Source organism: Thamnophis sirtalis, unplaced genomic scaffold (assembly GCF_051295495.1).
Source record: "Thamnophis sirtalis isolate CommonGarterSnake01/CBP01778 unplaced genomic scaffold, rThaSir2_p1.2 scaffold_11, whole genome shotgun sequence".
In the NCBI taxonomy this organism is placed as follows: domain Eukaryota; kingdom Metazoa; phylum Chordata; class Lepidosauria; order Squamata; family Natricidae; genus Thamnophis; species Thamnophis sirtalis.
Window position 1 is genome coordinate 160638 of NW_028261391.1, and position 12505 is coordinate 173142.

Consider the following 12505-nt stretch of genomic DNA (forward strand, 5'->3'; position numbering starts at 1 on the left):
CAGGATCGCTTTAAGCCTCCTGCACTGAGGATGAACCTGCTAGGATGGCTGGCATTGGCGGAAGATGGGCGGGTTAGTGCAAAGCTGTGCCAGGGCAACCGGGGGCCAGGAGAACCTGGACACCTCCCTCCGCCTGGGACAGCGCCCAGTGAGGAGGCCTGGAACCGCTGAGCTGCCCCACGGTCTTCCAGGGTCCTCTCCACTGTGGGAGGGGGGCTTGGAAACCCATTCCTCGTGGGCCTGACCTCTGCCCTCTCCCTGGGATGGGCAGCCTCTGCTGCTCCTCTGCTTTCTGCCAAGTCCAGGGCTCCTTCCTAATGGGCACATTTCGCCTGGTTTGCCACTAGCCTCCCCCAAGCCCTGGTCTGACCGGGAGAGCATCTTCCAGCTCTTCCAGGCAAGGCAGGGTGTCTGATTTAAGCCAGCGCCTGGTTGCCTTGATTGCGTGAGGAAGAGGCCGCCTTTAACAAGGAGAGTTCCGTGGTCCTCCGTGTCAACCAGGTGGGGTTTCCCTTCCCTCAGCTCAGGCCGAGGACAGCAGGGAGCCAACTTTGCATCTCGGGCAGCCCTTTGGCTCCGGCCCAGGTTCCCCCTGCCCTTCCCCCCTATGCCGAGTCTGGCTGGGCTCCCCTGCAGAGCCCCCTTGGACCCCAGCTACCCTTTGTCCCACCCACCCACCCAAGGTTTGGCTCTCACAACTCTGCAGGACCCACTTCTGGTGGAGGGGGGAGAAATGGGGCAGGCCCCCACCTGGGCAGAGTCCAGGGGAAACTTCTGCGGGTGAGAGCAGGGCAAGGAAATCGGATGCTGCTCTGAGACCCGGCCAGGAGAGGCTGACCCTCGGGGCCTGTGCGAAGGAGGAAGAGCCGCTCGGCCCAACTCTGAGGAAGGAAATGGGAAGGAGCAGGGAGAGGACCGGAAGGAATTCTCCCCGTTTCCCAGAGAGTGAAAGTGGGCGCCCGGAGGGGACCTTCGGACCTGCAAGAAGATTCTGCCACTGTAACCTTAACCATGAAGGTAGAGGAGGTGCTGGCATCTGAGCTGCTTCTACCCCAAAGGGCTGGCACAGCAGGCGGGCCCTTCTCCACCACCGCCCTGGGCTCTTGCCCTCAGCGCTGCTGGCGTAGCTGGGCCTGCTACTTTCCACATGGCTCAGCACCAGCAACCGAGGGCCACCGGCTCCCAGCCTGCCTGGTTGGCCTGACTGCAAAGGGCTAGGTGGTCAAAGGTGGACCTCTAAGCATCACCCACCCGCCCCCAGAAGCCTCGGCCACCCTGGCCTACCTGAGGGCCAAACGCTTCCCCTCTTGTCCCCCCCCCCCCCCCCCGCGAAGGCGCTGAGAGCCTGGAGCAGGAAAGGCTGCCTGGAGCAACCGGGGATGCTGAGAGAGCGTTGAGGCCCTACAGAGGAATCAACCTCCGGCTGCCCTTCTCTGGCCCTGCAGGGGGGAGCCAGCCGGTACTTTAGCCTCCCAGCAGGACCGATGGCCTCCAGCCTGGAGCCACATGGCAGCCAAAGGCCCCATCGGGACAGGCAACCGCAGGGGCACGAAAGCAGCCTGGGAAGTGGCACCGAGAAGGAAGACGGCCCAGCTGGCCTTAATCTTAAATGCCAGGATTAACTTCTTGGCCTCCTCTTGGCTGTTCTGCTATGTAGGCCAGGCACCGGGGGGGGGGGGAGTTATGGACATCTCCAACCTACCTGTCCGTCCCCCCCAAAATGGTGCCAAACTCTTGCCAACTCCCAAGGCCAGCAGGCCCACCACCGGTCTCCCCGCTCTGCAGTCAGCAATTCCAGGGCCTGGGCGGGGGGGGAGCAGCCCCCAGGAATGAACGACGGGGGCACTGAGCTTCTTCCTCCCAGTGGACTGGCAGAGCTGGGACTTTGTGGGAGGGCTGGGGGTCTGACATCCCAGGACATGGACTGAGTCACTCACTGCCCCCCCCCCGGGTGTTCCCACCCAACCCCCCCCCCCCCATCTGTGCTTGACTGTGCTGCCTTCCAAACGCCAGAGCAAAACCAAAACAGTGAAACGTGGCAGAGAACGGCTGGCCTCCACTTCAGAGGTTACCCACGCCAAGAGAGGGGTTGTCTGGGTGGGAAGAGCCCCCCAGGCACAGCGGCCTTCCTTCCGTTGTGGGGGAGGGGGGCTTCCTCTGCAGCTCAGCTGTGAAGACGCTCCCAGCCCCAGATCCTCTTCCTGGCACGGAAACACGTCAGCAGCAACAGCAACACTTTGGCCTCTGAGCACGGAACACGCTTAGCTGAGCCCCCCCCCCCCCCGTCCTCTCTCTCGTGCCAGAAAGCCGCCCAGGGTCTTTGGCGGTCTTGAAAGTTTTCCTCTGGGAGCAGCCGTCCTTAAGCGCCATGACTGTCCCTGCGGCCTCACTTCACTCTCGCCTCCACGCGGCGCCCTGGGAGTCCCTGCCAAGTCCATAGCCCCTCTCATGGACCCCCCCCCCACTTCAGAAAGACTCAGCCCCCCCACCCTCTGTGGAAGCTGCCTGGGCTCCTCCTCCCCCAGCTCCCCCAGTTCCCCGTTTCTGCCTCCTCCTTGGGCAAAGTTAGCAGTTGGATGAAAGTTCTCAGCATCAGGACCTTCGGCTGCAAAAGGCCCAGAGCAGGGACTCCTCCCGCCTCGTCCCGGAAGCCTCTGCTCTTTTAGACCCAGCGTTGAACTTGCTCTGAGGAAGATTTGGCTTTTTTCTCTCTGCAGATCACCAGGAAAAAATGTTGGCCTGTGTGGGAAGGAAGCCTCTCTGAACGCAGCTGCCAGGGAGGAAGAGGAGGAGGAGGAGGAGGGGGGGGCATGCTTCCCCTGATAAGGAACCACCAACCGCTTCCCCCCTCGCTCGTTCGCCCTGCTGAGCTGCTGCCGCTGACTCTCCTGCCGCTCCTGGGACGGGCACAAAGGGAGCTTTTGCTGCCCCTGAAGATGGTGGAGGGGTTTGTTCCAGGCTTCTGCATCCCAGATGTTTGGGGGGAAGGTTCCCCAAAGAGTCAGTGGGCGAGGGAACTGAGGCACAGCCATCCCTCCCCAGGGGCGCAAACGGCCCTGCCCAGGAGCCCCCCCCCGCATCAGGACAGCCCAATCGGTGGGCCTGAAAGAGGGGAGGGCACAGCCGACCGGTCGGCCAATCTGCCCAGGATGATGGGCTGCCACGTTTGTTCGCACCGTTGGCCTCTGCTGAGGCTGCCTCCTCCTCCTCGCCTGGGCAGAGCCAGCTGGCAAAGCCACACTGACAGGGAAGCCTGGTTTGGCTACCTGGCTCTGCCCAGAAACTCTGGGCGTGACACGCACCCTCCTGCAGAGCAGCCTCGGCCAAGATGGCAAAGCTCTAAGTGCCCCACCTGGCTCCAAGGCCGGTTGGTTTTCTCTCCGACTGGCCTACCTCGCACGGTTGCTGTGACGCAAACTGGGGAAAGAACGTGATGCCGTCCGTCCCCCCCCCCCCCCCAGTTAACAGAATTAGATGAGCTGGTTGTTCTTTATGGTGGGGCTGCACGAACTGCCTTGCAAGTCTCAAAGCCTCCTCCTCCTCCCTCCTCCTCCTCCTCCTCCGCGGGTGACTTCCGGCAGCCCTTCCTGGGTTTCTTCCTCCGAGCTTAAGCCAACCGGGGCTCCTGCCTCCTTTCTCCGATGGCTTCCTAGGCCGCCGCTCTTGCCCCACTCTTCCCCCCACACCTTCTGTGGCACCTGTGGAGTAGCATCAGCAGAGCTCCTACCGGTCTTCCTCCCTGCCAAGGTCACCCAAGGGTGGAAAAGTGGCTGGGGGGCCTTTCAGAGGCCTAAGGCACAGAGGCATCAGTGGAGGGGGGGGCTGCCTTGTGTAGTGGGGAGGACACCCCATTCTCCTTATGCAAGGCAAGGGAAGCCTTCCTCCTCCTCTGAAGGGGGGTCTGCTCTCCTTACCCACCTGCAGGGCGCCTGCTTCCTCCCTGGAGGGGACCAGAGCTGGCTGCTGGGGGGGAGGGGCTGGAGACAAAGCTGTTGGGGGAGGAGGTGATCAGGAGGACAGAAGCTCCTAGAAGAAGGGAGGGGGCGGGGGAGTCAGTCCTCAATACTAGGCAAGATTGGACCACTTAAACAAACTCAAGAGTCCAAGAAATCTAGGAGGCCCCATAAGCAAATAGCTTCAGCCACAGCTTGCTACAGACCCCTACCCAAAAGACCCCTACCCAAAAGATTGCTACAGACCCCTTCCGCTAAACAAAAGAGGTTCTCTTCCTCCTTCACCCCTCACATCCTGGACATAGCGCATTTTCCGAAGTATAAGACGCACTGGGGTATAAGACGCAGCAAGGTTTTGAAGAGGCAATTTTTTTAAAAAAAGTAGGTAGGTAGGTAGGTAGATGGAGGGGGAGGGAGAGAGAGAGAGAGAGAGAGAGAGAGAGAAATACAGTAGGTAGGTAGGGAGAGAGAGTAGGTAGGTAGGTAGGTAGGTAGATGTTTCCAGGTGCATTTATCCATGTGCTGGAGAAGGAGATCGCTGACAACATGAGACTTGTTCCTGCTGGCACAGCACTTGATCAATGTGATTCTCATCAATCACTCTAACTAAAAAGCTTTCCAAAAGGAAAAAAAAAGTTTTTGTACGCTGCAAACCTCCCAAAACGGCTCATTTTTTGTGAAAACGGGCCTGTTTTGTTTCAAATAAAAGGCATGAATAGCCTTGGGGGGCCTCACGACGCTATAGGGCACCGCAAACCTAGACAACTAGACAAGAAGAGTTTTCTCCCGAATTCCATCACTCTGCTAAACAAATAATTCCCACAACACTAAGTTATCTACTAAGACTATATTACCATTCTTCTTCTCATTCTTACTAGTACATATCTCTTTCCCCTTATGGCTATATCCATTTGCTTGCATCTTGACAACTGATATTATTTTTATTGTTTCCTAGTATGATTTGATTGCTTACTAGTATCCTATGACTGTCCCTGTTGTATCTTACGATTCTTGAAGAATATATTTTATGTTTTCTTTATGTCCACTGAGAGCTTCTGCACCAAAGACAAATTTCTTCTCTGTCCAGTCACACTTGGCCAATAAAGAATTCTACTCTATTCTGTCTAATTTCTATTTCTAATTTCTATTTCTAATTTCTATTCCTATTTCTGTTCTTATTTTCTTCTTGCTCCTCTTGGCTCCCTCTTCACAGCAGGGTGGCTGTCTGCTTCCTTCTTTCCTGCCCTGCCAGATTCATCCCTTCCCATGGTCCCTCCCTGTGGATGTCTCTCTGCAGACCTCCTGGATGAAGAGCCAATAGAAGGACCCTCCCTCTATGGTGAGGGGGGGGTTGCACCTGGAGACTCCGAGGCTGCTCCCACAAGGCTCAGGACTGAGGAGAAGGGAAGGAGGGGCTCCGCAAAGGGAAGATCAAGAGATCCACTCCACGTTATCACAAAAACTGAAATCACGTAGGTCTGATTGTGCTTTGCCTCCTCGCTGGGAGTGGGGCGGGGTCTGCCCGAGACTTTGCCCACTCCTCCTTTGGGCCATTCCCGCCTGGTGAGCTGCTAAGGAAACTCTCGGGCGAGGCTGCTGGCCTCTTTGCTCTCTGCCATCCCAGCTTCTCCCCCCAGCAAGGAAGGGAGGGGGGATTTGTGCTAGTTGTGGCCAGAGGGCCCCTTGCCCACCCACAGCTTGGAGAAGAACATGATTTCCCTTTCCTTGCAGCAGGTGCCAGGTGTGACCCTCAGCAGCCTCCAACCTTCCTGATGCCTCCACTAAGCATGGGGGGGGGGGGCAGAGGGGTTGCAGGGCTGTAAATCCTGCCCAATGAAAGCAGCCCCCAGGAAAAGGGGAGCGAGTCACCCCCTTACGCTGCAAATACCTCTGGGCACAATTGCTTAATAAACTTCCTTCAAAGTTGGGAGGCTCTTCTCAGCCTCCCTCCTGTCAAGCCTAAATTGAATGTCAATGTGCCAATCAGCAGCAACCAGAGGGTGGGAGGGGAGCCCTGCACAGATTGGGGAGGGGGCAGAAAGGAGGAGGGGTCCTGTTCTTCTTGTAGCCCTAACCAGGGCCCAGCTCCCCAGCCTGGCTTTGCTCAGCGACCCCACTGATTGGGGCCAGAAGGCAGGAGTCCCCCAGGAAGGGGCTGCGGCTAGCCTCACCCAGCTGAACGGCTTCCTTTTCTCGGGTGGCTGATGCTCGGCCTTCACCATAACCCCTCCACCCCACCCCCATTTCCCAAACTCCTGCCCTGTCTGTGGCTCCTTCGGAGGTTTCTCTTCTTTGGCACTTTTCTTCCCACCAGAAACCTTTTCACTCCCACCAGCACCTCTCGGGATGAGCCCCTCAAAGCCAATTTGGACACTGTGAGGAAACGTAAGGAGTGCTTGTGTGTGTGTGTGTGTGTGTTTTCCCTCGTCTGCTCTTTTTGAAGAAAGCTAATTTAAAACTGGATTTGTCTACTGTTGGAATTGGATTACTAATTTGGACTATACTAACTCAGGGGAACCTTTGAAGAGAAGAGGAACAATTGGAGAAAAGAAGAAAAACAGGGAAACTAAAGACTTGAAATTCGGGTCAATTGTGAAAAGAGATAATTGGGGAGGTTGTAAAAACCTTTTAAACTGTTGTAAAATGGAGTTTCAGATATATGGAGAAATATTTTTGATGCTTAAAAAAGCGTGTGAATCTTTGATAGACAACCAAGAGATAGAAAGTTTGTTTATACACCCAGAAAACAGAAATAGAATTTGAAGGGGGGAATTTAAATGAAACGCAAGAAGTTAAAAGAGAAGAGGAAGAACAAGAGTCAATTGGACAATATTATGGAAATTCAGAGAAAGGTAGAAAGAGTAGAGAGGAAAGGGGGGAAACCCTCCCCAAAAAAGAAGCAGTTAAAAGATAAAAAGGGAAACACTTTGCAGAGACAAGTGGAAGTTTTGGTGAGGGGTGGGGCAAATAATACAACTAAAAGAGATAAAAAGGGATACAGGAGAGAAAGCGCAACACAGACCACCAAAATGGAAATAAGTGAAATAAGACTTCAAGAGAGCTGGATAAAAGGCAGATTAAAAAGCCAACGGGATCCTTAAAAGGATAAGAGATGATGCATAATCAGGAAAAGGTCAACAGGTAAAGATTAGTAAATATATATAATAAGGTAGATCATTAGATGGGAATGTGAAAGTAGACAATAATATTATTACTTTTGAATGTAATCTAATGTGGGGAATTTTAAATGTTAATGATTGGGGAAGGGGAATTTGTGAGATTTTTGGGGAAGAAGAAATAGAAATATAGGGCATACAGGGATGTCAACTATGGGTAAAATTGAATAAGAAATGAGAATAATTATGTAAAGAGAATAATATTGTTGAAATGGGAATAGCAAAAATATTGTGATAAATGATTAATTTAAGATGAATTAACAGTAATTAGTTGAAGACCAAAAAAAAAAAGTATTTAGCAATGATATGTAAAATTAAATGAATTGATGGGAAAGACAAAGGATTATATAAAAGAGGTGAATATTGATAAATGAAACTGTGATTATAAGTGTGATGTATAAGAGGAGACCTCTGTCCATAAGCACTCTCTCCATAAAGGAGAAAGAATCTATCTTGGGGGAAAAAAATAAAAAATAAAACTTGTAGTAAAAAGAAAAAACCGGCCAAGCCCTCCTGGGGGGGGGGGGCGGAGAGAAGCCGTCGGAGGGGGCGGAGGGAGGGAAGCGGCGGAAAGATCTGCGGGGAAAGTCGCCCGTTCCCCCTCCGAGCGCCTGGCGGGGGTTTCCGTGGCCTTGGCCGAGTCGGGCGCTCCGGCTGCGCTTAGCCTCTGCCCGAGGGAGCCCGGCTGCGTCTTCCCGCAGAGGAAGCCTTTTCCCCCCGGAAGATGGCAGCAACTCCGCCTGGAAGGGTTGCAGGCAGAGGACGCCGCTTGCCCCGAGACGGGCGGTGGGTGGGTGGGGGCCGTGGGGGCCCCAGGGCCGAGCGGCTCCCGAGCGGCAAAGCGCCTCTGCGGAGCTCCAGGGCCCGCGGCTCTTCCCGGGCAGCCAGGTGGGGGACGGGGGAGAATGAGCAGCCGAGCGGGCCCAGGGAAAGACCCGGGAAGGCTCAACTGCTGGGCGGGGCTTTCCCTCGGCCCTTGGGGGCTGCCAGGGGAAACGGGGAGGGGTCCGTTTGTGGAGGCTGACGGGCAAGAGCCCCCGCAGGCTCTTGCTTGTGCGCCCCCCCCCAAAGGGGAAGGCAGTCCAGGGCTTGGAGGCCCCCCTCCCTCCAGACAGCTCGGGGGAGGGGGGGGTTCGCCCTCCAGGGGCCCCAGAACAGGCTCTCCTGCGGGGGGGGGGGGGCTGTGGTTCTCCTCATCTTATGGCTGCCTTCACTGGAGGCCCCTCGTTCCCCCCAAAGAGCCCAACGTAACTTTTCCAGAGATAAATAGCTGCAGCTGCCAAATCAGAGGCTGGGATTACACAACAGGAAGCTGCACAGGACACTCTGTGATAAAATGTCCCTGAAATCAGCAGTCCAAAGATGTGGGAGCCTCAGCGCTAACGCCAAGCAGGCCACAGCTGGCGGGCTCTGCCCTTCTTCTTCAGGGTGGCTCAGCCGAAGGGCCGGTGCCCCAACCGAAGCGCCTCCCGGGGCCTGGGCTGGCCCACAGGTGCCTCCTCCCGAGATGCTCCCGGGGATGGCAAACACACCCTGTGCTCCTTCCTCCCCCCCCCCACTTTCCCCCCACAACAACAAAACCCCGGCGGAGGAGGTGGCCCCAGGTTGAGGGAGGGGCGGCTTCCATGGCTGAGAGGGCACCGCCCCCTGGCTCCTAGCCTGCCTCCCTCCCCACTAGGCCAACCGGGGCGGAATGAAGCCCCGGAGGAGGAACTCTGGGCTCCTGCAGATGTGCCCTCCAGGCAGTGCAGCTGGCAGGAGAGACCCAGGAAAGAGGCTGGGGGGGAAGGGAGCGTCTCCCTTGGAAAGTGGGTGGCTCCTTTAGGATTGCAGGGTGGGGGGGGGGGAACGTGGGGTTTTTTTTTAGGAAGCAGCTGTTTCCTGCAGAGGTGACAGTGAAATCTCTGCTGGGGGGGGGGAGGGCTGCCAGCAGAACCATTGCCAGTGGGAGTTCATGGCAGGAAAATTGCAGCCTTGGCAGGGAAGAAAGAAGAGGCAGGGAGCCTCTTCCCCCACCACAGCCCCCTCCCCACCCAATCCTCTAGCTGGAGGAGGAGGCTTGTGAGGAAAGGGGCTCCCCCTCTGCGCACCTTCCCTTCGCACAGCCATGAAAGGATTCTTCAGCGTCTCCAAATTGCATTTCAGGAGGAAATCTCCCAGCAGGCCCCAGCAAAGAGGGAGGAGGGCTGCTGCCCCCAGGACCTCCTGGCCGAGGGGGCAGCAGGGGCACCCCTAGAAAAGCTTTCCTGATCCCGACTGGAGTCCCAGCCAGCTTCCCTCCGGCTGGGCCACAAGAGCCTCTTCGGAAGGGCCGGCAAGCCCACCTCAGGGGAGGGGCAGCTGCTCCTCCGGGCTGACCAGGGAGGGCCGTCCTTGTGGGAGAGGAAGGCAAGCGAGCCCGGCTGCATCTGGAGAAGCTCAGCTGCCCTCGAAGGCCGGACAGGACTTCCCCCAATTGGTGCTTTGGGGAGTTCAGGAAAGGCAGGAAATCTGGGTCCATTTAAGAGGAGTCACTGTTTTGCCTTTGCTTTGCCCAATATGGAAAGTCCCAGGGCCGGGAAGGGGATCGGAGAGAGTCCCACGGGTCTGCCAGAGGCTCTCCTGGGGAAGCCCCGCGTCCCACCCCAGGCTTGGTGTCCTCTGGGGGAGGCTTCGGAGGGGCCTCTTCTGGCCTGGGCCCCTTTCCAATCTCCCAGGGCCCTTGAGACTGCGCGAAGTCAAGCTCCGTGAAAGCAGACTGCGTCTCCCGGCCAATTCTTCCTTTCTCCTTCCTGTTTTGTCCAAAATATTTCCCTTCCAGTTCCTCCCTCCTACAGCCTGGTCCTTCCTGTAGCTCAGGGGAAGGCGGCAGGGATGGACACAGCGGTCAAATCTGAGGGACCGCCAGAAAACACCCTTTGATTCAACTACAGCTGGGTTCCTGCAACGGGTCCTCTGGAGAACGTAGAACAACAGGGTTGGAAGGGACCTTGGAGGCCTTCTAGTCCAACTAGAAGCAGGGGGCTCAAGCAGGAGACCCTACGTTATTTCAGAGGAGTGACTGTCCACTCCGGTCCCTTCTTGAAACCCTCCAGTGTCTTAATGGTCACATTCATACGATAAGCAGTGCTTCCTTACTGTTAGCCTGGGTTAGATTTTTGAGAGGTGGCTTCCCATGTTGTGCGAACCCCATTGCTCTCTTCCTTAGGCTTTGCCCCTCCCTTTTTGCCTCCCCCCCCCCTCCGTGGGCGGATGATGCCTGAGAGGCAAGGAGGTGCCAGCCCTCTGCTGGGAGGCAGGCGGGGGTCAGGGGGCGCCCAGTGGCTGCTCCTCAGGCCCAAGGCAGGGTGGCCTTGGGAGAGGTTGGTTTCCCCATTCACCCCAAAAGGAAAAGTATAATAATAATAATATTATTATAATAATAACAGTAGACTTATATGCCGCTTCCTAGGGCTTTCAGCCCTCTCTAAGCGGTTTACAGAGTCAGCATATTGCCCCCAACAACAATCCGGGTCCTCATTTCACCCACCTCGGAAGGATGGAAGGCTGAGTCAACCTTGAGCCGGTGAGATTTGAACCGCTGAACTGCTGATCTAGTCCCCCCCTCCCGCCTTTCCTCCCTCCTGAACTGGCCCTCCTGGAGATCCTGCATCTAAAGGGCATCTGAGCAGCTGGGAGGGAAGAAGGAGCCCCCGAGGGGAGTCCCTGGGGCAGGAGAGGCTGGGAAGAAGCTCCCGTCATTCTGCTGGGCAGGTGCTGAGCCAGGGCTTTCCCCCCCCCCTTGTGCTACTATGAAGGACACCACGAAGGTCTTCCCAGAAACCCAGAGCCAATGGTCCCCTGGCCGCTGCTCCCTTTCCTTCCTTGGTTAAGGTGGGTCTCTGCTGGGGCTCCATCTGCCTGGATCAGGCAAGGTGCCCGTGGCTGAGCAGCCGGGGGGGGGGGGGGGCTGGTCAGCCCAGCAGGAGGCTTCCTGCCTCTGCCCCACAACCACCAGGAGGTCAAAGGTCGGTAGCGTGGGGGCCGTGCGCTGTGGGAAGCAGGACTGGGCGCAAGGGAGCAGCCGCGGCTTAAGAACAGGCTCCGAGCTCACCCACCAGGGGGAAAGGGTTCGTCAGTTCTGCACAGCAGACACCCCCCCCCCCGCAATGCCTTCTGCAGCCGCCCCCTTCCGCCCCAATTGTGCTGACCGGAACAGCCAAAGCTGCTTCCAGGAAGAGGAGGCAGAGGCAGAAGGGGGAGGGGGGCAGCTGGCCTCTACGGTTCTTCATGCTGGGGCCGAGGCCCAACTCTCTGGGATCCATCGCTGCTCCTCGTGCTCGGCCGCGTCTGATCAGGCCTGGGAGAGCAGCCTCTGCGGTCATCGTTCAGGGCCACCTTTGGAGGCCAAACCTTCTCATGCATCTGCTTTCCATGATCCCTCGACCACGGTCCTTGGGGCCTTTCTGGGAACCTCTCCCGGTTTCTCTCGGCCATTTCAAGGGGGGAGCCTGCAAGCGGGACTCCGGCTGAGCACGGGCCAAAGCAGGGCAGGCTGGCAAAGGGAACCCTCTGCTGGGCGGCCCTCAAGGGGGCTTTTGCAAAGGGCAACTGGACTTTCTTCTCTCCGTGAGAGGAAGACCTTTTGCTTCTCGCCCAAGAAGCCCCATCCGTTCTGAACTGAGGAAGCCTCTTGGATGGGAGGGTAAATGCTCTCCAAGGAGGGTGGGGGGGGGAAACCCCCAAGAAGGTCCCGTTGCCTCTTTGGGCAACCGCGGCCTGAATGAATCTCCACAGACATTGAAGCAGCCTCAGTTATTCAGGTGGCAATTAACCTTTTCTCCCCCTGTTTTGAGGCTGTGTGTCTGCTGTTCTGCAGGGAACGTCTACGCAGGACCTCTCCTTCCTTGGAGAAGAGCCTTGGATCCGTCTGTTCAATTTTATTTTCATTTTAAACACGTTTCAGTCTCCAGGTCTCCAGCTTCCTTACGTTTGGATTCCACGCCTACCCAGCTGCCCTCCCTCCCTCCCTCCCTCCCTCCCTCCCTCCCTCCCTCCCTCGCCCTTCCGACAAATCTGCTCAGGCTCCGCTTCCTCTAAGTCAGAAGGAACCTTGAGCTGATTCAGCCGGTCCACATCTCTCCCGGGAGCCCCTTCTGCCCTCGTGTGCCCCCAGCCCCCCCCCCCTCAGCCCAGCCCCCCTCAAGCGCCGGCTTCAGCTGCCAGGAGTGCCCGGCTTCCTCGGCTGCCTCTGGCAGAGCCCCGCTTTGTGCGCTGAGGCTGCGTTCACACAGCATGCTGAAGGAGGTTGGTGTGAGAGTGAGCAGCTGCATTGGCATAAACATTTAATGAATTAAATAGAAACCAAATAAAAGTTTAAGTGATCATTAATTTCATTTCAATGGGTTTGGGGGGATA